Source organism: Macaca mulatta, chromosome X, assembly GCF_049350105.2.
Source record: "Macaca mulatta isolate MMU2019108-1 chromosome X, T2T-MMU8v2.0, whole genome shotgun sequence".
Classification (NCBI taxonomy): Eukaryota; Metazoa; Chordata; class Mammalia; order Primates; family Cercopithecidae; genus Macaca; species Macaca mulatta.
In genome coordinates this window covers 159747064-159770395 of record NC_133426.1, presented here as the reverse complement: position 1 = coordinate 159770395, position 23332 = coordinate 159747064, and the positions used below count along the sequence as shown (strand labels likewise).

At 56.9% G+C, this 23332-nt stretch overlaps 1 protein-coding gene across 33 annotated transcripts in view; it reads right to left on the bottom strand.

Annotated features, from left to right (window-relative positions):
- The window catches only part of ATP2B3 (ATPase plasma membrane Ca2+ transporting 3), a 66113-nt gene extending 49048 nt beyond the window's left edge, over positions 1-17065 (bottom strand). For 28 of the 33 annotated variants that reach the window (XR_013412866.1, XR_013412867.1, XM_077988838.1 and 25 more), the window contains exon 1: positions 16828-17065. The gene's annotated coding sequence lies outside the window, so the exon portion shown is untranslated. Of the gene's footprint in view, positions 1-3671; positions 3718-4731; positions 4957-16154; positions 16271-16827 lie in introns of those variants that run through there. The other 5 variants (XM_077988829.1, XM_077988821.1, XM_077988835.1 and 2 more) reach the window with 2 other exon arrangements.
- Between the last annotated feature and the right edge of the window lie 6267 nt (positions 17066-23332).

Sequence of the window (23332 nt, the reverse complement as noted above, 5' to 3'; positions counted from 1 at the left end):
GGAGATGTGGGGACAAAATGATGGCCATGTGCCTGTGCCATCCTCTCTCCCCACCTCTCCCTGCCCTGTCTTGCAGTTGGTCACCTGACACATATTTACCGAGCAGCTACTGCATGCCTGGCAATGGCTTGATGTGCTGGGACAGGTGCTCAACAAGTCTCAACTAACCCCGTCCCTCTCTAGCTGGGACAGAGAAAACGGCAGGCCCAAGGGCCAAGAGCTGCAGAGTTGCAGCTGGGGCAAAGGTGAGGCAAGGCGCCTGGGGACAGGCCTGGGGGAAAAAGACTGGAAGGAGTGAGAGCCGAGGAGAGGGGCCAGGACAGCAAGCGAAGCTGTCCCAGGTGGGGCGGGCTCCTTCTGGAGGTGCCGTGTGGATGAATTGCCCTTGCTTTTGTGACGTGGGAAACTGAGGCTGGCTTGGGGAAGTGGCAGAGCCAGAGGACAGCTGGGTGTCCCGCTTCTGACCCCTCAAGGCAGCAATGGCAGCTTTCGGCTGTCACCTGGACTCCTCATCTTCTCGAGACAGCCTCCCCTCCCCACCCCAGGACCTTTGCTTGGGACGATGCACCTGCCAGGGCGCCTTCTCCCTGACTCCCTGAGCTCCAGTCACCTCGTGCCTTAACAATCCCACCATGTAGCAACTTGGTGCCACTGTCAGGTTCAGGCTCTGCGCCCCCAGCGGGTGACAGAGTGAATGGCTTGTGTGGTAGGCTCTTGGGTGGCACACAGCCATGACAGAAATGCTTGTTCCTTAGAGCAGGGGTTCCCCGTGGCACGGTCACTGAGGACTGGTGGCCCTCCCCTGGCACGTGCTCATCCTTCCTCCTCTGACCAGGGCATACCCAGGGCCAGCTCTGTCTTCCCCAACCCGGTCCCTGCCCCTGATGCCACAGCAGTGGCCCAGACAGAACCATAGCAGGTCCTACAGCTGCTCCTGACTGGTGCAGCCATGGCTGTGTCTGAGGGGACCCGCAGTGACTCATGGGGAGGGCAGTGGGCAAGGAGGCAGTCCTCCCCTCTGCCATGGTCCTGGGGCCAAGTTCCTTCTCCTCGGCTGGCCCTGCTGGCCCTCCCCACTGCAGGATCCCCATCCCTCAACAAGCAAGCTCCATGTCCTGTGGACCACCTCCTAGGTCTCCCTCCAGTCCAGCAACTCGTGACGACCCTGCTGTGAGTCACCCCTTTTCCTGGTTCAGGCACCATCGCTCCAGTGGGCCCCTGTTTCAGTCTCCCATCCTCATCAAGCAAAAGGCCAGATTCCTTCTGAGCACCTCCCAGCCCCACTCCCGCCCCAGCCGCACAGCCCTGCCAGCTCTGAGCCCTGACCGCACGCCCTCTGTTCCCGCTCCACCTGCTGACCTCCGATGAATCCTCTTAGTCACAATTCAAGTGGAACATTCTCCAGGAGTCTCTGCCAGTTCCCCAGCCAAAACTGATTGCGCCTGAGTCTATAATCCCACGACCCGTTCCTATTTCACTCTGCTTGGCATTGCAATGATCTGTGAGCATGTCTCCCACGAGCTAGGTCCTAAGCTCTTTGAGACACGTGGTATGGAGTCGGCAGGAAGTCTACCACGTGGTCAGTCCCGCATGTGGCCGGGGGCCTGGAGGAATGAGTGAATGGGGGCCTGGCCCACAGAGGAGGAGCTTGGAGTCCTGGGAGGCGGAGTCTCCATCCTGGAGGACAGGGTGGGGTCAGGGTGCTCTGCTAACCCTCATCGTCTTCATGAATGCAATAGGCTATAGGGCAGACAGGATCCATCAGTTAAAGTAAGTCCCGTTTAGAGTGACTGTTGGCTGCTGTAGAGACCAAATGGCATATACTCTGCTTTCCTGGGTTCTATATAAGCCTGGGTGATGGCCTCCCTGAGTCCCAATAAAGACAGCAGTCATCGCCGAAATGGCCAAGAACTGAAGTGACTAGGCCTATCAGTTCTGCAGGCCTGACAGAGTTTCCTGCCTGGGCTGGCTGCCGAGAACGGTCTGTAGGCACCAAAAGGGCAGGGAACATACCATTTCTGTGCTCTTTCATCTTTCTGACCTTAACTGGCTTAATTGAAATGAGAACCTCCACAGAGGGGGCCTCGCACCTTCTGGCATTTGCACCATCCCCGCACAGACTGGCTGGCCTCGTGGTGGGAGACAGCCAGGGGGGTCCCTGGCTGCTTCCTCCAGGGGCTGCTGGAGGGGATGGCCCAAGTCCAGGCCCATTATTCAGCCACCTTCTGGACTCTTCCCTCCAGCAGGGCCCAGACACCCTTGCCTCCCCACTAGGCTCAAACAGAGTGCCTGTTCCCCACCCAGTGACTCAAACCCACCCAACCAGAGACCCAGGGGTCCTCTTTCCCCTGTGTTGTCCCTCCCTGGCTTTGGGGGCTCTCCCAGCACCTCCAGCTTAATCCCCCATGGACTTCCTCCAGACCCCGGACAGCCCAGCATCCTCCAGAAGGCTCGGCACTGTCTAAGTAGGGGGCACCCCCGCTCCCATGGGGCCCCTCTCAGAACCCCATGGCATACACTGAGTTTTGAGCCCACATTTGCATGCCAGCTCTTGACAGACATGTTTCTTTCATTGCACCCTTGGAAACACCCTACAAAGACCAGGAGAACTCTCCCCGCCTTACAGAGGGGGAAACTGAGGCTCAGGAAGGCTCCTGCTCTTGCCCTGGTCTGCCTTCCATGTGACTTGAGGTGGGTCACGGCCGCCCTTGCTGGGGCACTCTGATGGCATCTCTCAAAGCCTCCCCAGCAGGCCCAGGCTGCACTCCACTTGGCCACCTGCTCCGCCTTTATGGAGGAGAGGACAGATGGAGGGCGAGATCCCACCACCGTCCTCCAGATCTCAGGTGATGCACACATTGGGATTCACCCTGTTCTCTTTCCTGAAAACAGCCCCACTGCACCCCAGCCGAGCACCCCTTCAGTTTCTGGGGTCTGTGTGGACATATATCCCCACAGCGATGGTGGGGCATGTACTGCTAGGAAGTCCCAGCTCCCGAGTCACTCCGTAGTCACCGGACCCTCAGTGATGAGAACATGTGGCCCCTGGGGGTTCAGACCATCTGGATGCCAGAGCCAGGCCCAGGATGCTGTGGCCCCGAAGCAAGAAGGAAGCAGAACTCAGGGGCAAAGGGCAGGAGATGGAGGCCTGGGGGCCTACCTGGGCACATGGCCTCCACTGTGGGCCCTCCTGGAGGCAGACTAACTATCACCTGCACCCTCCAGCACAGACCCAGCAAGCAAGGGCCTGCCTTTCAGAAGGGCCCATCACTCAGCGTCATGACTCACTACGGGGATTCCTTAAAACAATAGTCCCCCATCTCTCTCCACCTCTAGGCTCCTAGAACACAGGCCAGGCCCAGCAGAACCCAGGGAGGAAGAGCAAGCCAAGGCAACAGCGAGAGGCGCGGCCCAGGCCTCACTGATCGGGCCCAGGGTGGGCTCCTGGACCAGCTGGGGAGCAGGTGGGGAGAGGGCACGGAAGGAGGGCGTCCAGTCTGGCAGCCACCCTGCCCTCTCCTGGGCCTGGCATGATCCTAGGCAGGTCGAGATGCTGGTGGCCGGTGTGCACCTGGGAGGCCCTTTTATCCCTGATTCCTCACATCTTCCTGCCCTTGCTCCAGGCCCTCTCCTTCCTGCATGCCCCTGCCCCTCCCCTCTGCTTGACGCACCTTGGCGACCACCTGGGAGGGGAAACGAGGGTTCCAAGGACGAGACCTGCATGCAGCCAGGGAGGGGGGAGGAAAGGAGCTGAGGCAGGGAACAGCCTCATTAATATTTCAGAGGCACCTTCGCTGCAGCTCCTGGGCCCTCACGGTTCCACTTGTGCTGGTGGAGGGAGGAGGATGGGAAAAGAGAAGGAAATAAAACCCGAGAAAACAGATTTAAAGGGACAGGCTCCCCCCCACCCCCTACTGGCCCCCAGTGCTCCGTTCCCTCCTCCCCCCGTTCCTGGTACAATCTGTGCACATGCCAAGTGGTTCTCATGCCTGGAACAGCTTTGCGCAAAAACAATAACTGTCACCATGGTGCCCCCTCCCCACTCCTGCATGCACCCACCTGCCTGAAGCTCTGCCCTGCAGGGCAGCCCTGGAGGGGCCACCTTGGGGAACCACTGGCAGTTGTGTGCAAAGCCAAAGCAACCGCCTGTCCGGCGCTGGGTGCCACAGAAAGACACAGGCATTGGAAGTCCTTGTTAACAAGGGCCCAGCCAAGGAGGATTCTGGAACCCAGAGAAACACCCTGGAGGTGGCAGGAGCCCAGGAGGTGGCCCGATTCAGCCTGCGCCTTTGGGTGGATGCACTTCTGCAGCACTCTTGGCCCCTAGGTGGCCCAACGCTCTAGTCTAATCTACAGCAGCCCATGCCAGACCTGGGTGGGCACCGCTCACCACTCAGGGAACTTCACAAATACAGAGTCTTGGGTCCAGAGCTTCCCATTCAGAAGTGGGAGGACCAGAACGATATAAAGCACCCCAACCCCTGGGGGATCTGGGTGTCTAGCCAAACTTGAGACCACACATTTGCCTGCCTTCAGAGGCTCCAGGGCTGGCCCAGAATTCTCTCATTCAAACAAGTACCACCAGAGAATGGAAGATTTGGTGCAGCCACTGTGGAAAGCAGTAGAATTCCCATAGGGCCCACCCACCCCACTGCTGGGGTGGGCCCCAAAGAATTGAAAGCAGGGACACAAACATATTTGTCCACTCAAGTTCATAGCAACATTACTCACAATAGCCAAAAGGTGGATGCAACGCAATGTCCGTGGACAGGCAGCTGGATAAACACAATGTGGCCATCCAGGTTGTAGAATAGGACTCAGCCTTAAAAAGTAAGGCCATTCTGAGACGGGCTTCAAAATGGCTGACCCTTGAGGACGTTGGACTCAGTAGAAGGAGCCAGTCACAGAGAGGCCAACACTATACGATTCCACTCCTGTGGGCGCCTCATAGGAGAGCTGTGAAATCCAAGGGGATGGACAGTGGAAGGGTGGGTGCCAGGGGCTGGGGGGTGGGGAGTTGGGGTTGAACGGGGCCAGAGCTTCAGTTTAGGAAGATGAACAAGTTCCACGGCTGGATGGTGGTGATGGCTGCACAGCACCGTGAATGTGCTTCTGCCCCTGGGCCGCACACTTAAAAATGGTGAACGTGGTACATTTTATGTGATGTCTATATCACCACAATAGAACACGCAAGCAGCCCCCACCAGCCACTTCGCCCTGTGTCCAGGGTGGTGGACACTGGGCCTGAATGGTCTCCCGTGCTGCCCAAGCCACACACTGTGATTGCAGGAGTTTCACTGCCTTGACCAGCCCAATCAGCCAGCAGTTCGCTTGTATGGATTTTAACTTCCAGGAAACCCCCCTACTGGATATGGAAACCCAAGCAGACCCTTCCCCACACATCCTACCCCACCCTACAGCCTCTGTGACTTCTAACACCACCCATGTCCTGCCCAGCCAGGTGGGTGCCCTATTTGGTGGCACAGGACCAGATCAGTGGAGAGAGGCCATTGCCACTGCTCCTGCCCTCTTGCTCACAAATGGTCTCCTCTTTTTGCTACAATTCTTCAGAGGTACATGCCCAGAAGGGCTGGTCAGGGGAAAGGTCAGCCTGGGGAAAGCCTGGCCTCAAGATGGGTACCTTCCATTTCTCAAATGTGTCTTGAGGAGGTGTTAATTAATCTCCAGAGGTGTGTGGCAGAAACTTGCTAGCTACTCTCCCCCTTCCTGGGTCATGTTTTAATTTTCAGCTAAGTGTCTCGTCATTCAGCTAATGATTACATTCCCCCAACTCCCTTGCAGCTAACCATGACCATCTGACTGTGTCCCGGCCAATTGGGTATGAGCAAAAGTGACAGGGATGACTTCAAGGGCCATGTCCTTAAAGAGAAGGAACGTGCTCTCCTCTGTCCTTCCCCTCCTTCCTGCCGGCTGGAATGCTGGTACTGCCGCAGCTATCTATCTGTTGCCATCTTGCACATGGAATCCATGTATGACACAATCAAAGGAGCTCAGATTCCTGAGGGCTAAGTAGGTGTCACGCTGAAGCCACTGTTAGGCTGGGTCTCTGTTACATAGGCCAAGCCCATAGCCTGAGTAAATCTTCACTCCTAACCCAAATCCAGCCTGGTTCTGGGAGAGCCAGGAGGCCTCCCTGAGGTCTCCAAGACCTACCAAATCCCCACTTTCCCCTGAACTCGCTGGGGGGTGATATTGTCCTAAAAGTTCTAGCTAAGGCAGAAGGGAGAGGATAGAGCCACGGACGAGAGGCAGAATGACTATCACTCTGCCAGAAGCCTCTATAGCATGGGGTGGCCATCCCCACCAAAAGGCATATGCGGCTCAGGCACAGAGTGGTTAGAGAGCTTACTCAAGGTCACACGGCAAGCCAGGAGCAGAGGCCAACATGACCTCAAGTGGTCTAGCTCCAGAGGATTCTACATTGCTCCTCTGCCAAGTTACTGCCCTGAAAACCCAAGAAAAGCAACGAGCAAGTGATTAGAACCAATTAAAAGAGTTCAACAAAGTGACTGGGCAGGAAATCTGTCCCCGTAAACCTCAGGGTTCCAGACTGCAGGTGCTGGCTTTGGTCACTCAAGCTCTCTGGGCCTTCACTTTTTAATCTGCGAAATGGTCCTCGTTCCTTTTCGCTGGGTTGGTGAGAAGGCAGGGCTCCACCTACCCACACACCCTAAGGCTGGTTTCCAGTGTACTGGGCCCATTTTCCCCGGAGGTTCCTTCAAGCCCATGAGGTCACCAGGAAGCCCAGCAGGGCAATGCTCTTTGCTGAGTCAGCCCCTCCCGCCACACGTGCCCCTCCCAAGGCTTGTCCTGAAGTCCTCAGCTGGACTCCAGCTGGACCCCACAGTTCACAGGTCAGGACCAAGCTCGACCGGTGAAGCCAGAACATTCCGTTCGGCCGGGGGCTGAACCCATGTGCCTCTCTGGATGCTTCCCCAAGCTTGCCTGGACTCCCGCAGTGCTCCTGTCTCCCACACAGGCAGCCCTCACAATGCTGGGTGTCCCTGGATCCCGCAGGGAGGTTGGAAACCCCTTTGTGATTGAGGCCAGAAGTCTACACTGAGGGTTGGGGGACAGTCATTTGTTTCCTGCCAGAGAAGGCAAGAGCTGCAGAAGGAGAGAGTGAGGGAGCAGGAAGCATAATGACACTAATTATCCAATTACAGCGGGTGTGCGAGCTGCATTGCAGCGTGAGCCTGGCCGGCCACTACCCTGCCCCCACGCGCTCCCCACGCCCCTTCTGCCAACCCGGGCCTGCCCAGCAGCCCCGAAGGCACAGACGGCATGGGCACCTAGAAATGCTGTGGCTGTGGCCAGTGTGGAAGACTCTAGCCTGCAAAGGGACGGAGACCTCGTGTTTGGGGTTCAGTAGGAAGCTGGGACCCTGTCCTCCCAGCCCTTCATAGCCAGAGAACATGTGGATGGGAGGGGAGGTGCCCCAAGTCGCCCTAGCTCTGCTGTGGTACCTCGGTGCCCGTCCCATCCGGCTTCCAATCTCGGAGCCAGCTCTGAGGACCGGAAGCCATCAAGGCCTAAATAGGTAATTAAGGAAATTACAGGCAGCTGGAGGCCATGGGGCTGTGGGCCCTGGGCTAAGTCCTTCCAGCTCGGACAGGCAGTGACTAAATAAGGAGCTACCAGGACACATACACGTGTCCTCCCAGGGAACGAGTCCCATGGGGCCCCATTAGGAATTCTGGCAGGGGCAGTAGAGGGGGCGCCCTGGTTTCTGGAAGCAGGCCAAAGTCCTTGGGAGGACAGGCTGGGGGATGCATTGGTGTCAAGGTCAGAGGCCAATAAAAGGATCTGGAAGGCAGACTTCCAAACGGGGGCTCCAACTGAAGATGGGAGTCAAGCCTGCCCTTCTGTGACACAAACCCAAGGAACAAGCACACCAAAGTATCCGTGCCACTCTCCCCGGCTGAGGGCTCAGGATGCTGCTGCCAAATGTGGTGATGGAGGAAGAGCCAGTGGCGAGGGTGCCCAGAGAGAGGGTACCTCAGAAGCTGCAGCCAAGGCTGTGACAGCAGGACCTGAAGGTCATCAAGGGCTTGGCTGCTGTCTGAATCGCATGAACTGAGCATTGCTGGTTCATTTTTGAATTGCCTAAGACACTATTTCTGACCGAGGAACTCGGCAAATGAGCCCAAAGCTTTTCCAACAAAGCCCAGAGGAAGCACCACAAAGCTCCTGCAGCGCTCCAGGAGCGCCTGAAGGGAGTGCAGAGGCAGAGGGCCCCTCTCAGGCCAGGACCCAACACCAATGCAGGGCTCCGAGTCTCTCTCAGCGCGCCTCACAGCCCATCAGGTCCCCCCACTCTCCTACCACCAGCTGCTCCTCCAGTTCCTGGCCCTCTTATCGTCATCTGTCATCAGCACCATTCCTCCCGCCCCCTCTGTGCTCATGGACAGATGCCTGCTCTCCCCACTGGGAAGGCACCGGGAGAGCACAGCTGGGCTGGGGATAGGACCTGGAGGGGTGGATTTCTGCTCTGCGTGCTCACCCCCTCCCCTCCTCCCTAGGTTGGGAGACCCCAACCCTGCCCATCTCCATCTCAGGCCCCCCCCCCCACAATTGTGCTATAGCCCAGCTTCCTCCTTTGGGGAAGGGTGGATGGGGCGCAGAGGGCCAGGCAGTGGGCTGGGAGCCCTGACCCACCCCATCCCACCTACAGACACAGCCACGAATGCCTCCCTAAGGGCTACCAGGGCAGGGGTCTGGAGCAGTGGCCCCCAGGCCACCCCTTTCTTACCCTCTGGCCCCATGGATGGGTCACAAGGGGGAACTCTTGCTCCACTCCCCAGGACAGAGATTTCCAAGCCTAGCTGCTGGTCACAGTGTTGCGGGCCAGATGAACCACAGACCAGAAGGGAGAGACGAGACTTAGGTGGGAGACATGCCCTGCCTGTCCACAGCCCTCCCTCTTCTCCTGCACCAGGCATGGGATCATTAGCTGGCAGCCGCCCTCTGACTACAGGAGAGCACCCGGAGACCCCAGGAGCCAGAGGAGCCAGGACCAGCTACTCCTGAGCCCATCTCTCCTGGGCCTGTGGCTCCAAGCCAAGATGTGGCAGTGTCTGGTCCTGGATGCTTCCAGGAGAAATGGAGCTGAGGAACATGGAGGGGGGTGGAATGAACCCTTGTGCCTGCTGAGCCATTGCTCTGCCCGGGAATTGGGGCTGGACACACTCTTCTGCCCCTGCTGCTCTCTGAGGGAGCCAAGCAGTTAGCACAGGGCTGGTCCAATCTAGAGAAAGGGCCCCTCCCAACTTGGTCATGCCCTGTGCCACCATCACACCCCTGGCCCACAATCTGTGGGAATGTAGGTTCAGTTTCGAACCGGCCACTCCATGTGCCTTAACTCAGTTCAGGGTTTGATTTGAAATGCCGGAGTGCAGGAAATTCTGAGTGTAAGGACAGTGATTTCCAAAAGATCAGCAGAAAGGCCAAAGTCCTGTCATCTGAGGTCATCTTCTGCCAGCCCACAGTGGCTTCCCAATCTCCCGCGCTCTCTTGTGCTGCCAGCTTTCTTTTCGTGTTTCTCAGTCAGGAGGCTCTGGCATTCCCAGGGCCGTCTGGCTGTCCTCAGCTGGGGGCCTCCACTCAGGATGGCGCTCTCCTGCCCACACCCGCCTGCTGTCTGCAGAGAGTCAAACCCGCAGCATCTGCACAGAGCTAGCCGCCACCTACCCCATGGGGACCGGACTCATCTGCGGCTTCAGAACTCTGAGGATGTCCAGAGAATGTATCATCCAGTGCTTTATCTTGGCGGGGAGGGAGGAAGGGGGACTTGACAAAGTGGTTCTAAAGTCCACCGGACGGAGAAGCAAGCTTTAGGATTGCTGAGGAGGGGCTGGCAGGGCAGGTATTAAACAATACCAGGCACAAGAGGCAAAAGCACATCACCGGCACAGCAGTACACAGATGGGCTAATGGGTCAGGACAGGCAGCCAGCACCAGGTCCGACTGCAGACCAGTGTCAGTGCATCCAAATGAGCCAGGGAACAACCGATTTGCTACCAGAGGTGGGGACAACTGGTTAGCAATCTGCAAAGGATGCACCTTAGAACCTCACCTCAAACTATTACCTAAGACACATCTCCTTTGGATTCAACAGGTTTGGCAAATTACAGCTTAAGTGCCAAATCTGGCAGCCCAGTGTTCTTGTGAATAAAGTTTTATTGGGACACAGCCTCGCCCACTCATTTTGCATGGTCTGTGGCTACTTGCAGGCTACCATGCAGAGTTGAGTAGTCGGGACAGAGACTATGTGGCCTGCAAACTGGAAACCTATTTACCATCTGGCCTTTTGCAGAAAAAGCTTTGCCAATCCCTCAATTAAAGAGCTAAATATCTTAAAAATGCAGCTACACCACCCCAATACACATACACACACACACACACACACACACGAAGACACATGGAAAACTCAGAAATGAACAGCTCTCAAATTTCCTAAAAGGATTTTCTAAGCCTAGAAGCAATGGAAAAAATCACAAATAATTGTGAGCAGCAAAATGTTTACCTTTTGCATGAAAAAAAAAGGCAAAGAACAAAGGTGTTAAAAAGTATTGGCAACAAATCTGTTAAATTGTCACTGTTTTTTCATGCATACAGTTTATTCAAGCCCACAGAAGAAACACTAAGACTTCAATAAGAGCCTTTCATTCCAGCACTTTGGGAGGCCGAGGTTGGCGGATCACCTGAGGTGAGGAGTTTGAGACCAGCTTGGCCAACATGATAAAACCCTGTGTCTATTAAAAATACAAAAATTAGCCAGGTGTGGTGGTGGGCACCTGTAATCCCAGCTACTCAGGAGGCTGAGACAGGAGAATGACTCGAACTCTGCAGGTGGAGGTTGCAGTGAGCCGAGATCACCCCACTGCGCTCCAGCCTGGGTAACAGAGTGAGACTGTCTCAGGAAAAAAAAAAAAAAAAAAAAAAAAAAAAAAAAAAAAAATGAAGGGAGGAACAGATAATTCACAAGGAAAAGACAACTTATAAATATGAGGAAAAATGTTCCCCCTCACCAGCAATTCAAGACATATAAACTAAAGTACATATTTTTGACCTAGATACTTATGACAACTCGTTTGATTAAAATATCTAATGCTGGCAAGGTTGCAGTGAGCGAGACCATCCAGTGCTATGAAAAAGCCCTTTTGGAGAACAATTTGGCAGAAGATACCTCTGTCTGGGTCCTCTCCTCAGGACAGAGACTCCTCAGCAGAGCTCACGTATAAGAGCAAAATAAATCTGACTGCCTGGGTTTCCAAAAATAGCCAAATAATTAAGCGAATTACAATCTCTTGGGAGAATATTATTCAGCCATTAAAAATTGTAATTACTGAAGGCCGCCTGATACATCCTGGGTGCTTGGTAAATAACTGTTGAATGATCAAATTTCTTCTTTGCACAGTTCAAGATCATTCTTTATTTTTGCAATAAGCATTTACTGCTTTTATAATCTTTAAAAAATTAAACTATAACCATTCTGAAAAAACCATTCATTTAGGAAGGGATTATATTAATAAAGAAAATGCTTATGTGAAGTAAAAAACAGATTACACAATTGAGCCCATGGTATAATGACAGCAATGTGAAATGAATCAAATGGAGAAGTTGGATTTGCATTTGCGTGATACGATGGCTTTACTACATCTTTGACTTCTCTATGTTTTATACGCTTCCTATAGAGAGCATGTTACGAGTATTGTTTTTAAATAGGAAGAAATCAATTTAAATAAAAACAAGCCACGACTCCTCCCTGCTGTTTCCTGAACACATGCGGCACGCTGGGCATATGGCGGGGCCCAATAAGGACCAGGTGGTGGCCGGATCTGGTTTCTGCCCCATGCTGGGTGTGCTAGGGCCACTGGAGTCAGCATGAGGCGAGGTCTGGGCATCCCCCATGGCACGGTGAGCTGCTGGGACTGAGGCCTTTCCCCTCCTCCCTGGTCTGCGTTTGTCCAGGTATCTGTGCAGCCCCTGGAGAGTACATGCTTGGCCACTCCCTTCCAAGGAGCTATGGGGCAGTGGGCTTGGCTGGGGGTGTCTAGGTCTGTGTGAGGACTTGGGTCTCTATTTGCTCTAAAGCAGCTCTGTGTGACAGAACCTCCCAGAGTCTCTGCACTGGCCCATATGGTAGCCACCAGCCACGTGTGGCTGTTGAGGAGGCGGAGTCAGGGCAGGATGGGCAGGGACTCAGGTTGTAGACCCCAGCCCTAGGAGATACTGGCTGGCCTCGTGGCCTCAGTCCATTCTCCTGGTCCCAGCCATGTTTGCACTTACTTTGGTGAACACATAGCAAAGCGCAAAGGCTCCAGGAGGGCAGGAAGGGCATTGCGTTTGCTTTTTGCTTTCTGTCGTCACCCCTGAAGCAAACACAGAGCCTGGCACACAATGAACCAGGGCAGTGTCCCTCATGCCCATCACATCAATAAGATGTGGCCCTTGGCATAGCTGACGCCATTCTGACAATGGTATGCACTCATCCATTCTGAGGAACGACCTGCTCAGGCCCAGCCTGGCACTTTCTGTCCCTACCTGTCAAGCTCTCAGACTGGAACCTGGCCCATCACAGAACACCTCTCCAAATATCTGTGAGCAGTCAGTCCTCTCTGGGGCTTCTCTTCAGGATGGTTCTCTGGGGGAGCGAAGCTGCTGCATTAGTGGCCTTGTGCCACCAGGGAGTGGGTGTGAGAGGTGGCTTCAGGGTCCGTGTGAGGACTCCGGTTTCCACTTCCTGTAAAGCAACTCTGTGTGACAGAACATTCGGGGGTGATGGAACTGTTCTCTCTCTGCACTGTCTGTGACAGTAGCCACCAGCCTTAGGTGGCTCCTGAGCCCTTGAAGTGTGGCTGGTGCACCTGAGGAAGTGCATTCTAATAAAATTGCTGCTTGAACAGTGCAGCTGGAGAAAGTGCTAGAGCCTGTGGCCTCAGGGCAGAACTTCTCATTGGAATAAAATGGTTGCTTACTTACTGAGAGACCCACCTACAGAACATGAGAGGGTGGCTCAGGACCCCTTTAAATAAGGTGTTCTCCAAGGACATGAACATACCCGCTTTGCACAACTGTGATTTGGAACTAAGACTCCGAAAACCTCCTTGTGCGCTAAAAGACTCCTGCCAGTTCCAAGATTCCCCAACCATTGGCATTTCCACCCTTGCCCTGTTGCTCTGATTCAAGTTCTGCCACCTACTCAGCTATGTGACCTTGGACTTGTCCTCTTCCCAACCTTGGGCAGTCCAGGATGCCCGAATTCCCCTGCATTTGAGAGCCTGCTTCCCTCTGCCCCGGTGATGCGTGGCTCGGATCCTTCTCCACAGGCTTCCAGGCCCACTGCCAGCACCACCCACCCAACAGAAGGAGCCCAGGCAGGGGAGGGCTTTCCAGCTACGCGCTGCTTGGCCTGGCTTCTGCCAGCTTAGCCAGGGCGGGGAAGGGAGGAGCCCTGTGCATGCTCCAGGTCTCTGCCTGGCATACCCAGCCCGGGGCGTTGCTGGGGAGCTTGCTGCAAAGTCACAGCGAGAGCCCAGTGCCTCGGCCTATCTCAGAGATGGCACTGGTGAGGCTCGCACTTGCTTAGATGGAAGCGTTTGCCTTCAGTGCCATGGCACAGGTCCCCATCTATCAGCTGCCATTTATGTGCACTACCAGTGCTTCGGGGTGCCCTGAAGGGGCCATGAATGCAAAGCACACGGGTCTCTGAGTTGCTGGAGATTGATATAAATCCACCTGCTGTTCATTTCTCTCAGTGGGTACATGGGGCAGAGGTGCAGGTGGCTCGGCTTCTGAGCTGCAAGGTCTTCCCAAGAATCCTTGACTTCAGCCCACAGGGCTGGGAGTACCCGAGACAGTGAGTTCACACAAACCACACTCTATTCTGCTGACTTCTGCACACACTTCTGGAGATATAGGAACTAATGACTGCAAGCACAGACCAGACTCCGGAGCCTGATGGACTGCATTTGAGCCCTGGATTTGCTACCTACCGGCTGTGTGACCTTGGGCAAGTTACCTAGCCTCTCTGGGTCTCAGCTTCAATGCAAAATGGGGATAACAGCACTTGCAATAATTTGTTGTTTCAATTAAGTGGGCAAGGAAATGTCTGTACAGCACTCAGTGTCTGACATAAAGTGACTGCCATTATAACTATTATCATTGTTGACATTACTTGATGTGCTACTGACCACTGATGGAGACAGTGGCCATTGGTGAAATACACAAGCCATCAATTTAAAATCAGAAGGGAGTTCATATGTGCTGATGACTTGCTCTGTGAGGTGGGGGAGGAGGTGCAAAGGCCAGAGGAAGCTCTGCCTGGCTTTGCTGGCTGCAAGAGGCCCAGAGGGTACTCAGCTCTCAGAAGCCCCTGGGGCTCTGGGGCACCCTTGTCCTGTCTACTGGGCAGGCAAGGCGCCCCTTTCCACAAGACATTCTCAGAGGGTCCTCCACAGCTGACCCCGGCACTCCATGGCTGCATCCCTGGGCTGGGAGCAGACGTTCTGGGATGGAGAGCACTCACTGACTCACAGGCTTGGCTTCTCCCGCTAGTGAATGATTCAACCTCTGAAGCTCCAGCTCGCCCAGGCCCACCCCCACCCTCCCTGGATCTGGAATGGAGAAGGGACTTGGCCAAGGTCACAAAGACCATCAGGTATGGGGCTGCTGTCGCTGAAGCCCTAGGCGCCCACATGAGCCTCCTCTGGCCCCTTCCTTGCCCCTCGGGGGCCGATTGGGGCATCTCCATCACCTGGCATTGTGGCTGTCCCCTGGCATGCTCTTAGCCTTAGGGGCTTCCTTCCTCAAGGGACTGGCTCTCCTTCTGGCTCTGTGCAAGCCCCCTCCCACGCCCGCCCCACATCCATCTGTCTGTTGCCCCCTGCTGTGTGAGAGCCTGCCCCTGCACTCAAACCACCTGGCCGTGCTGGGCATGGCCCAGGTGGAGCTGATGGAGACTGGCTGTGTCCTTGGCGCCCCCCCCCCCGCCTTGGGGCCTGCAGCAGAGACAATCAATGGCCCGGGACCACAAGTTCCCAGCCCCTTCCAATGGCGCAGACTTGAGGGCTGACCTCACCCTGGGACCCTCTGCTGGGTCTCAGCTGTGTCCCATAGGGGCCCAGGCATCCCCAGCCCTCTCCTCGGAATCCCAGCTCCCCTTTCATGAGCCACATGGCTTTGGTTTCTTCATCTGTGAAAAGAGGCGGCGGGGGGTGGGGGTTGGGGATGAAAACAGCCATTCACTCGTGTGGTTGATGTGAGACTCAGATGGAGCTCAGGAAGTGGGGCTGGCCTTTGATTATTATGATAACCTCTCCCTGCCTCCCTGCTCCACCAGGTCCATAGGAATGTCCCCAGCCATCTGCTCATGAAGGAGGTGGCCTCAATTCAGGGCTGAGTCCCTTCTCTTGGGGGCCTCAATGATCCCATCTGAAAAATGGGGACAAAAGTCCAGGCCTTTCCTCTCCTGTTCAGTGAGTTTGCAGATTCAGTGAGGTCAAGGTCATGAATATGCCATGCAAAAACCAGGTGCCCACTCTGTGCCAGGCCTGTGCAAATGAAGAGCCAGTCCCTGCCTTAAGATGGTCACTGACTGGTAAGGGGTGATGGCAGGGGCGAGGGCACAGAGCCTAGTGGGCAAAGGAGGGGAGGAAGTGCAGGGGGTGCCTGCCAGACTGGCGCCCAAGTCAGCCAGGGGAAGTCGCTGACTTTTAGGGTGCCAGCGGAATTCACGATGGGGGCCAGCTGGGGACAGGCTGGACTTGATCCTTTAGCAGGTAGGGACTCCCTTGGGGTCGGAAGCCTCGGGGCTTCATCTTTGAAAGTTATATGGCCTCGCCAGAAAATGGCAAGCATCTAGTTGAAGAATTCTGGTCCCTTCCCTGCCCCTTGAGTGAGCCAAGGAGCATTTCCACAGTTTCTCCTAAACCCTCATGGAGCCGTCACCCCGGGGGCTCTCCAAGACTCCCTCCAGCTCTGACCTGCCCGTGCGCCATGCCCCTGCCCTGCCTCCCACCTCTCCTCAGCCGGCTGGCTGAGCCACCAACCCCCAGAAGGGCCAGCAGAAAGAAGGACACCAGGTCATAGAGAGAGAAGCCCATCGTCTCAGGCTCTGAGAGATGCGGCACCTGCTATTCCAAATTCCAGAATCTTAAAGCCAGAGCTTTCACCCGTGAGAAAACGGAGGCGGCCACAGGAAAAGCTGGCCAAGGTCACAGAGGCGAGGAGGGGGAGACAGCCGTTCCTGGAGGGATGGAGAAGTTACCTAAGTGCGGCCCCGGGGGCGGCTCCTCATGGGCACTGCCCATGACCATGGTGGGGTCTGCTGGGCAGCCGCGTGGGCGTGCGGGGAACGGTGTGGGAACGCGAGAGGGGAAGGATGATACAGTGTGAGGGCGCGGGGGGGAGGGGGTGCCCGAGGCTCTGGGAAGGTGCGTGCGCACCGGCGGGCTCCCGGCCCAGATCCCGTGCCCCCGGCTGTGCCCACCCTGAGCCCCGGCCCGCAGCCCCCAAAGGCCTTGTTCCTCAGACACGGATGCGCGTGCGCGCGCGACGCGGGGCGCAGGGTGCAGGGTGCGGGGCGCTGCCCGCCGGCCTGGGGCCCCGGGGTGACGCGCGGCCGCGGTGCCGCAAGGACACGCAGGCCCGGCGAGGGGCTCAGGTGCCTCGGGCGGGGACCCGGGTCCCTCTACCTGCCGCCGCACCACCTGCCGGGTCATCCTCCCATCCCCGCCCGCGTCTGTGCCCGCGCCGCGCCCGCGCCCACCCCGGCGGCGCCCGCGCGCCCCGAGCACCACTTACCCGGGCATGGGCACGGCCGCCGCCGCGGCCTCGGCTCCGGCGGGCGCTGTCACTGCAGGCGGGCGCCAGGCGGGCAACGATCTGCTCCAAGGACGGAAAGGCCCGGGCACGGGGCGGCCTGGCCAGAGGCGCGGGACGCGACCCTCCGCGGCTGGCGAGGGCTGCGGCCGGCCGAGTGCTCCCCACGCTCTGCACCGGCGGCGGGCGACGCGGCGCGCTCGGCTCCAACCGCAGCTCTGAGCGCGGAGGGAGGGAGGGGGGAGGGGGAGGGAGCTTGGTGAGGAGAAGGGAGGGAGGAGGGAGCGGGCGCGGGGGGCGGTGCGCGGCGCAGGGGCCTCGGGGCTCTGGTGCTACGCACCCGGTGCGTGCCCTTCTGTTCCCAGAACGCGCGGGGGTGCCCGCCCTTCCAGGCCTGGCATTGCCCCCAAAGGGCACTGGCCGAGTGGGGGTGGGTGGGGATGGAAACTGGGGGACCATGGCACCTGTGAGTGCAGAGAGAGCACCCTGAGCTTGCGGCTGGGGCGCCAGGCTGCCACTACCTCTCCAGACCCCTGCCCTCTAGGTGTTTCTCCCCAACAGTAAAATGGGGCACAGAGCCAGGTGGCTGATGTGTAGCGTGGGGTCCTTGGGTCTTGCCTCGGTGGGTTCCAAGGCATTGGTGATCTCCTGCAAACTCACACTACCTGTTGAGAGTACAGATGTCCAAATGCGTCTACCCAGAAGAAGCCGCGCTTACCAGAGATACTCACCGTTGCTTATCACGGGAACACGGTTAGGCAGAACACAGAGACTGCACACAGGTGGGCACCAGAGACAGACACGCAGGGGTACATACGTCCCCGGTGTGAGTGGAGACAGACTCACAGACAAACCCCAGTGCAGACACCTGTCCAAGCCCACAAGCATGCGTTCCCACCTACCCGGACAGAGACCCCCATGCCTGCCGGTGGACCCCCAGGCTTCCCAGCTCCAAGGGCAGTGGAGGCCTCTGACCCCAGGGCCGGCCTTTGCCAGCATTCTGAGCAGCGAGCAGAGAATGCTCGCTGGGGCACAGGTAGAGGCTCTGGGCGGGAGCCTGGGGCAGGTGCAAGAGGCCTGGATGCAGCCTTGAATTCTTTCTTGCCTTGGACAAAGAGGGCCCTGGACATGCTGTGTGCCAGACCAGAGCTGAACACCGGGGACACAGCAGGGACCACAAAGCAGGGAGTGGCCGGCAGATGGCAAATGTGCTCATGCCGCTGAGGTCAGGGTTATGGAACCCCATTGATGGGGAGCCATGAAAGAGGCTGCTGGCGGCTCAGGGAAGGCCTCTTTGAGGAGGCACCACTGTGCTAGGGACCAAAAGGACAGGAAGGTTCTGCTGCCCCTGCCACCAGGGAACTGTCACAAACCCCACAGACTGCTCCTCCCTTCCACAGGAAGCAGCTGGTTCTGTGGAAAGCCAGCGAGATTTGGCATCCCAGAGCCAGGGCCAAGCCCCTGGCACCTCTCAGTGTGGGCTGAGGTTCGCACACACACACACTCAGACACCTGCTCACATGTGCGCTCACACATGCTTACTCACACCCACTCACATGCATGCACACATACTCACACCTGCTCATATGCACGAACTCATGCTCGCTCACCTACCTACACAAACACACACACACTCATGCACACACAATCTCACGCACACACATCCTCACAGTCATATGTGCTCACTCACACACCCTCACCCACACCAGCTCAGTGGCCCACACAGTTACACAATGATTCATGCATAGTTACATGCTCTCACACCTACACAACCCACACACTCATCCAGTGAGCACACGGGCACATACATGCACACACACACAGTTACTCACAGTCACACTCACACACACACTCCCCACTCGGTTTGCACCCACACTCACACTCTCACACATATTCATTTCCACACTCATGCAGTCCCCTTCCACGCCAACTCTGAGGCAGCTTTTCCTGAGCCTGGGGCATGTGCTCCTCAGGGCCTAGAGCTGCCATGGGGACATCCCCCCGTCACACACACAGTCTGTGACTTCCCATTGCCCCAAATGGGAAAAATCAAGACTAAAGCAAACCCCAATCATGCTGGAAATTTATCGTGAGCTAAGTTCTGGCCATTTCTCGAGAGCCCTGCCATCTTGGAGTCGCTCCTCTTACTACCCCACATTCCAGATGGGGAAGTGGAGGCCCAGAGGACACTGGATCCCACCCCGAGCAGGTTGTAAACTGGATTTTGGCCCCCGGCCGGGAGGCCAGCTGCCCCCCATGCCCCCAGGCACCACAGGAGGGCAGAGGAGCTGTGGGCACAGGAGTGCCTCCTGAGGGCCCGTGGCCTCCCTTCTCCAGCACATTCAGGCCGTGTTCCTTCTTGGCCTCCCACACTGTGGCGGGCTCCCTGGGGTCATGTCCTTCCATCCCAGGCCCCAGGGCCCTGCTCTGGAGTGAGCAAAGGCAGAGGCAGTCTGCTGAGCCGGCCTCCTTTGGTGGCCCCCAGCAGGAGCATCCCTTGGGCAAGGAGTGGGTCCTGGCTGAAGACAAACACCTCTTAGCAGACATGTGTGGGCAGGGGAAGAAGCAAGTCTGGGGGAGAAAATCTGAGGCAGGGGTTACCTGCCCCACCACTTTGCCTCTGTCCCTGGGCCCCCAGGGCACTGCTCATGGCTAATCCAGTCAAGAGTTGGCCATGGTGCATACCTTTGTGATGAGCCCACTGGGGCCAAGGTCAGATGGCCAAGGAACAAAGTTTCATGGAAGTCCCCAGTCCTCAGCAAACTGTGGCCCCTAAACAGCTAATGGCCAGGTAAGGTGATGGTCCTTTCTCTGTGGTTTGTGTCTGTTGGTTCCCAGCCCAGAGCCCTGAGGGCCCAGGCCTGGGAATGAGGACACCTGAGTGCCAGGCAAATGCTGCCAGTGTCACTGGTGATCCTTGCTCACTGGCCAGCCCCTCTTGCGTCCTCCATCAGTAAAGAGGTGGGAGCTTTACTAGAAAGTTCTCCCACACAGCAAGTCCTGTCCTCTGCACTGGGAGTACTTAGGGAGCCAAACCCAGGGAGGCCCAGACCACTCTGCTTTCCAGCTCCCTCCCAGGTCCCAAACCAGCCTGCCCCACCATGCCCTGGACCTGCCTCCTGAGGGTGCACCAGGCCTCTGTCCCCACCACACTCTTCCACATTGCTGATGATTGCCTGGGAAACAAAAGCCACAGAGAACACCCTGCTCTCAGCCCCTCCTGGCTGCCTCACCCCCACCCTCACCCCTCCCTCTCTCCATCTGCCTCCATCCCCTTCAGTCCCCGCTCCCCTCCCACAACTGCTTTCTCTCTTGGCTCCTTGGCCTGGTCACCAGGCCCCTTCTCTCCCGGGCCTCTAGGCCATGCCGCCTCCTTGAGCAGGTCCCTCCTGCCACTGTTGGGACAGCAACGCCTTGGCCAGCTCTGAAGTGAGGGCCCCTTTGGCTGGGCCCGGGCCCCCCATCCCGTCTTCTCATGCCCACTGTCTCCCTGGCTGAGGTCCCAGCGCCTTCCCCAAGTCCTCAGGGACCAAGCCCACATCCACTTGCAGCCCAGGGGCAGGCTAAAAATGCCCCCACGGAGGTGTCCTTGTCCCAACCCCTGGAACTGGAATGCAACCTTATTCACAAATAGGGTCTTTGCTGATGTGATCAAGTGAAGAATCTTGAGATGTGGGGTTATCCTGGGTTATCCAGGCAAGCCCTGCATGCAGTGACAAGTGTCCTTATAAGGGGGAGATTACACACACACACTCTCATACACGCACACACATGCTCCCACCCACACCCATGCACAGAGACACACATACACAAACAGAAACACACACATACACACACATGCACACATATGCACCCACACCCCCCCAAAAATACACATACACACACAGTCACACACAGACACACACATATGCACACACTCATACACATGCATACACAAGACACACATACAGACACAGAAACACATACACACACATTGCACACATAAACACACATGCAGACACCCCACACATACAGTCACACACACAAACATACACACAAACATGCTCACACGCACGCACACACATATGCACACACATATGCACACACACTCACAGCCACCCCACCACAAGAAGCCATGTGATTGCAGTGGCAAAGTGGAGTGAGGTGGCCACAAGCCCAGGACACTTGGAGCCTTCCGGAGCTGGGAGAGGCAGGAAGAAGCCTTCCCTAGAGCTTCTCGGGGGAGTGTGGCCCTGAGACACCTGGATTTCGGACTTCTGGCCTCCAGGACTGGGAGAGGGTCTATGTCCTCTGTGGTGAGCCACCCGGTTTGTGGTTATTCATGACAGTGGCCTCGGGCCACTCATCCAAGTCCCAGCTGGGCCACCGAGGAGCTCCAGCTTGGCAGAGCCCTGCCCACAGCACAACACAGGCTTCTTGGGCTGCTTGGCTTGAGTACATCCACGCCTGGTGGTTCTGGAAAGCTCTGACTGGCAATGCAGAGTGTGTGTGTGTGTGTGTGTTAGTGTGTGTGAGAGTGTGAGAGTGTGAGAGTGTGAGTGTGTGTGACTGTGTGTGTGCAAGTGTGTGTGAGTGTGAGTTTGTGAGTGTGTGATTGACAGTGTGTGAGAGTGTGTGTGGGTGTGAGTGCGTGAGTGTGTGTGTGAGTTTGTGAGTGTGTGTCAGTGTGATTGTGTGAGAGTGTGTGAGTGTGTGTGAGTGTGTGTGTGGGTCTGTGAGTGTGAGTTTGTGTGTGTCCCTTGTGTGTGTGAGTGTGACCGTGTGAGTGTGTCAGTGTGTGTGTAAGAGAGACAGATGGTTCTTTGGGCATGACTCCTGCCAGTGCAGCTCCAGCATAGTCCCCTGGGACCTCTTGCCTGGGCCCTGGCTGCCCCTGTGCAGCAGGCATCAGGGCCTTTCAGCACCCAGGCTGCCCAGGGTTCTCCAGGGCACCAAAGAGGCTGTGCCCTCCCAGAAGCTGAGGGAGACAAGGTCTCTCTGCTGGCGATGTTGCCCTGCCCTGGCTGTCCAGAGTGGCAGGCAGGGGCTTGGCCTCTTCCTGTGGTCCCTGCCTCCTGAGACTAGAGCTGGAGTCTGTGGGAGCAGAGCCTGGAGACCAGGCCACTGCCAGCTCCTCAGGGCAGCCCCTCTGACTTGGCTCCCAGGCCTGCCACCTGCCCCTGCAGCCCTCCAAGGAGGGGTCGTGTCCCTCAGGGGTCCTGCCTGCATTGTGGGCCCAGCCTGCCAAGGTCTGGCTCGCCGTCCCTTTGGCAAGCCCAGACTCGTCTAAACCCTAGCAGTGGATTCGGCTTAGGCTCCCGCTGGGCCCTGCTGTGCCCAGAAGGCACCTGACCTGCAGCAAATGCTGGGAAACGGCCCCAAGGAAGCGGCTTTGTGACCTTCATGGCTGTGCGTGTTTGTATGCACATGTGTTTGTGTGGCATGTTTGTGTTTCTGTGTGCTTGTGTTTGTGTGTTCAAGTGTGCATGTGTGCGTGCGTGTTTGTGTATGCATTTGTGTGCGTGTGCACGTGTGTTTGTGCGTGTGCGTGCATACGTGTGTAAGCCCACGCCTGCTGCCTTCCAACAGCTCCGGGATGCTTCTGGCCCTCAGTCGGGGGTCCTCAGGGCCCTCTTCCCCTCTCCAGGCCAGGGAGCATCACAACCAACCCCGTTCTCACATTACACCCAATCTGTCCCTAAGTTCAGGGGATCTTACTCAAGCAAAGATGGGCTGGAACCTGCAGCCCACCTGTTGTCCACCCTGGGCCTTCCTGTGCCACAGCTGGGGCCCTGAGCATAGTCCTACTTTCCAAGCTACTTGCAAATAAATGTAGGGGATTGGCAGCTTGCAGGGAGAACCTTCCCAGCACAAGTGATCCTCCCACCTCAGTCCCCTGAGTAGCTGGGATCACCGGCGTGTGCCCCAATGCCTAGCTAATTTTTTAGTTTTTTGTTTCTTAGAGACGGAGTCTCACTATGTTGCCCAGGCTGATCTTGGACTCCTGGCCTCAAGCAGTCTTCCTACCTTGGCCTCCCAAAGTGCTGAGATGACAGCCGTGAGCCACCACGCCCAGCCATTTTCTTTTTAAGCCCAATTCAGTCTCACCTTGGCTAGTATTATTTAACAGTTTTTACCACACTTGGCGGTGGAGTGAGGCTACGCGATTCATCTTCACACTGCGGTCAGGACCAACTGCTTTGAGGATGAAGCTCACCTTCCACCATGGCCCAGAAGCCCTTGCAGGCTGTGACCCTGTCCAGCTCTGGGCTCCTGCCTGGGGGACTTGGCACCCCGTCCGGGCAGAGTGTGTGCTGCCTGCAGGGCACCCCCTGCTGTGTGGACTAAGCACGCAGCCCGCAGGATGCCTTCCTCTGCACTGACCACCTATATCACACTCGTCCTGCTAGCTTGTCCTCCACCCACACTGCATCCCCGAGCTGGGACATGCAGAGGACGGGTGTGATAAAGATGTATGAAATGAGAGGGAGACAGAGAGGAAAGGAGG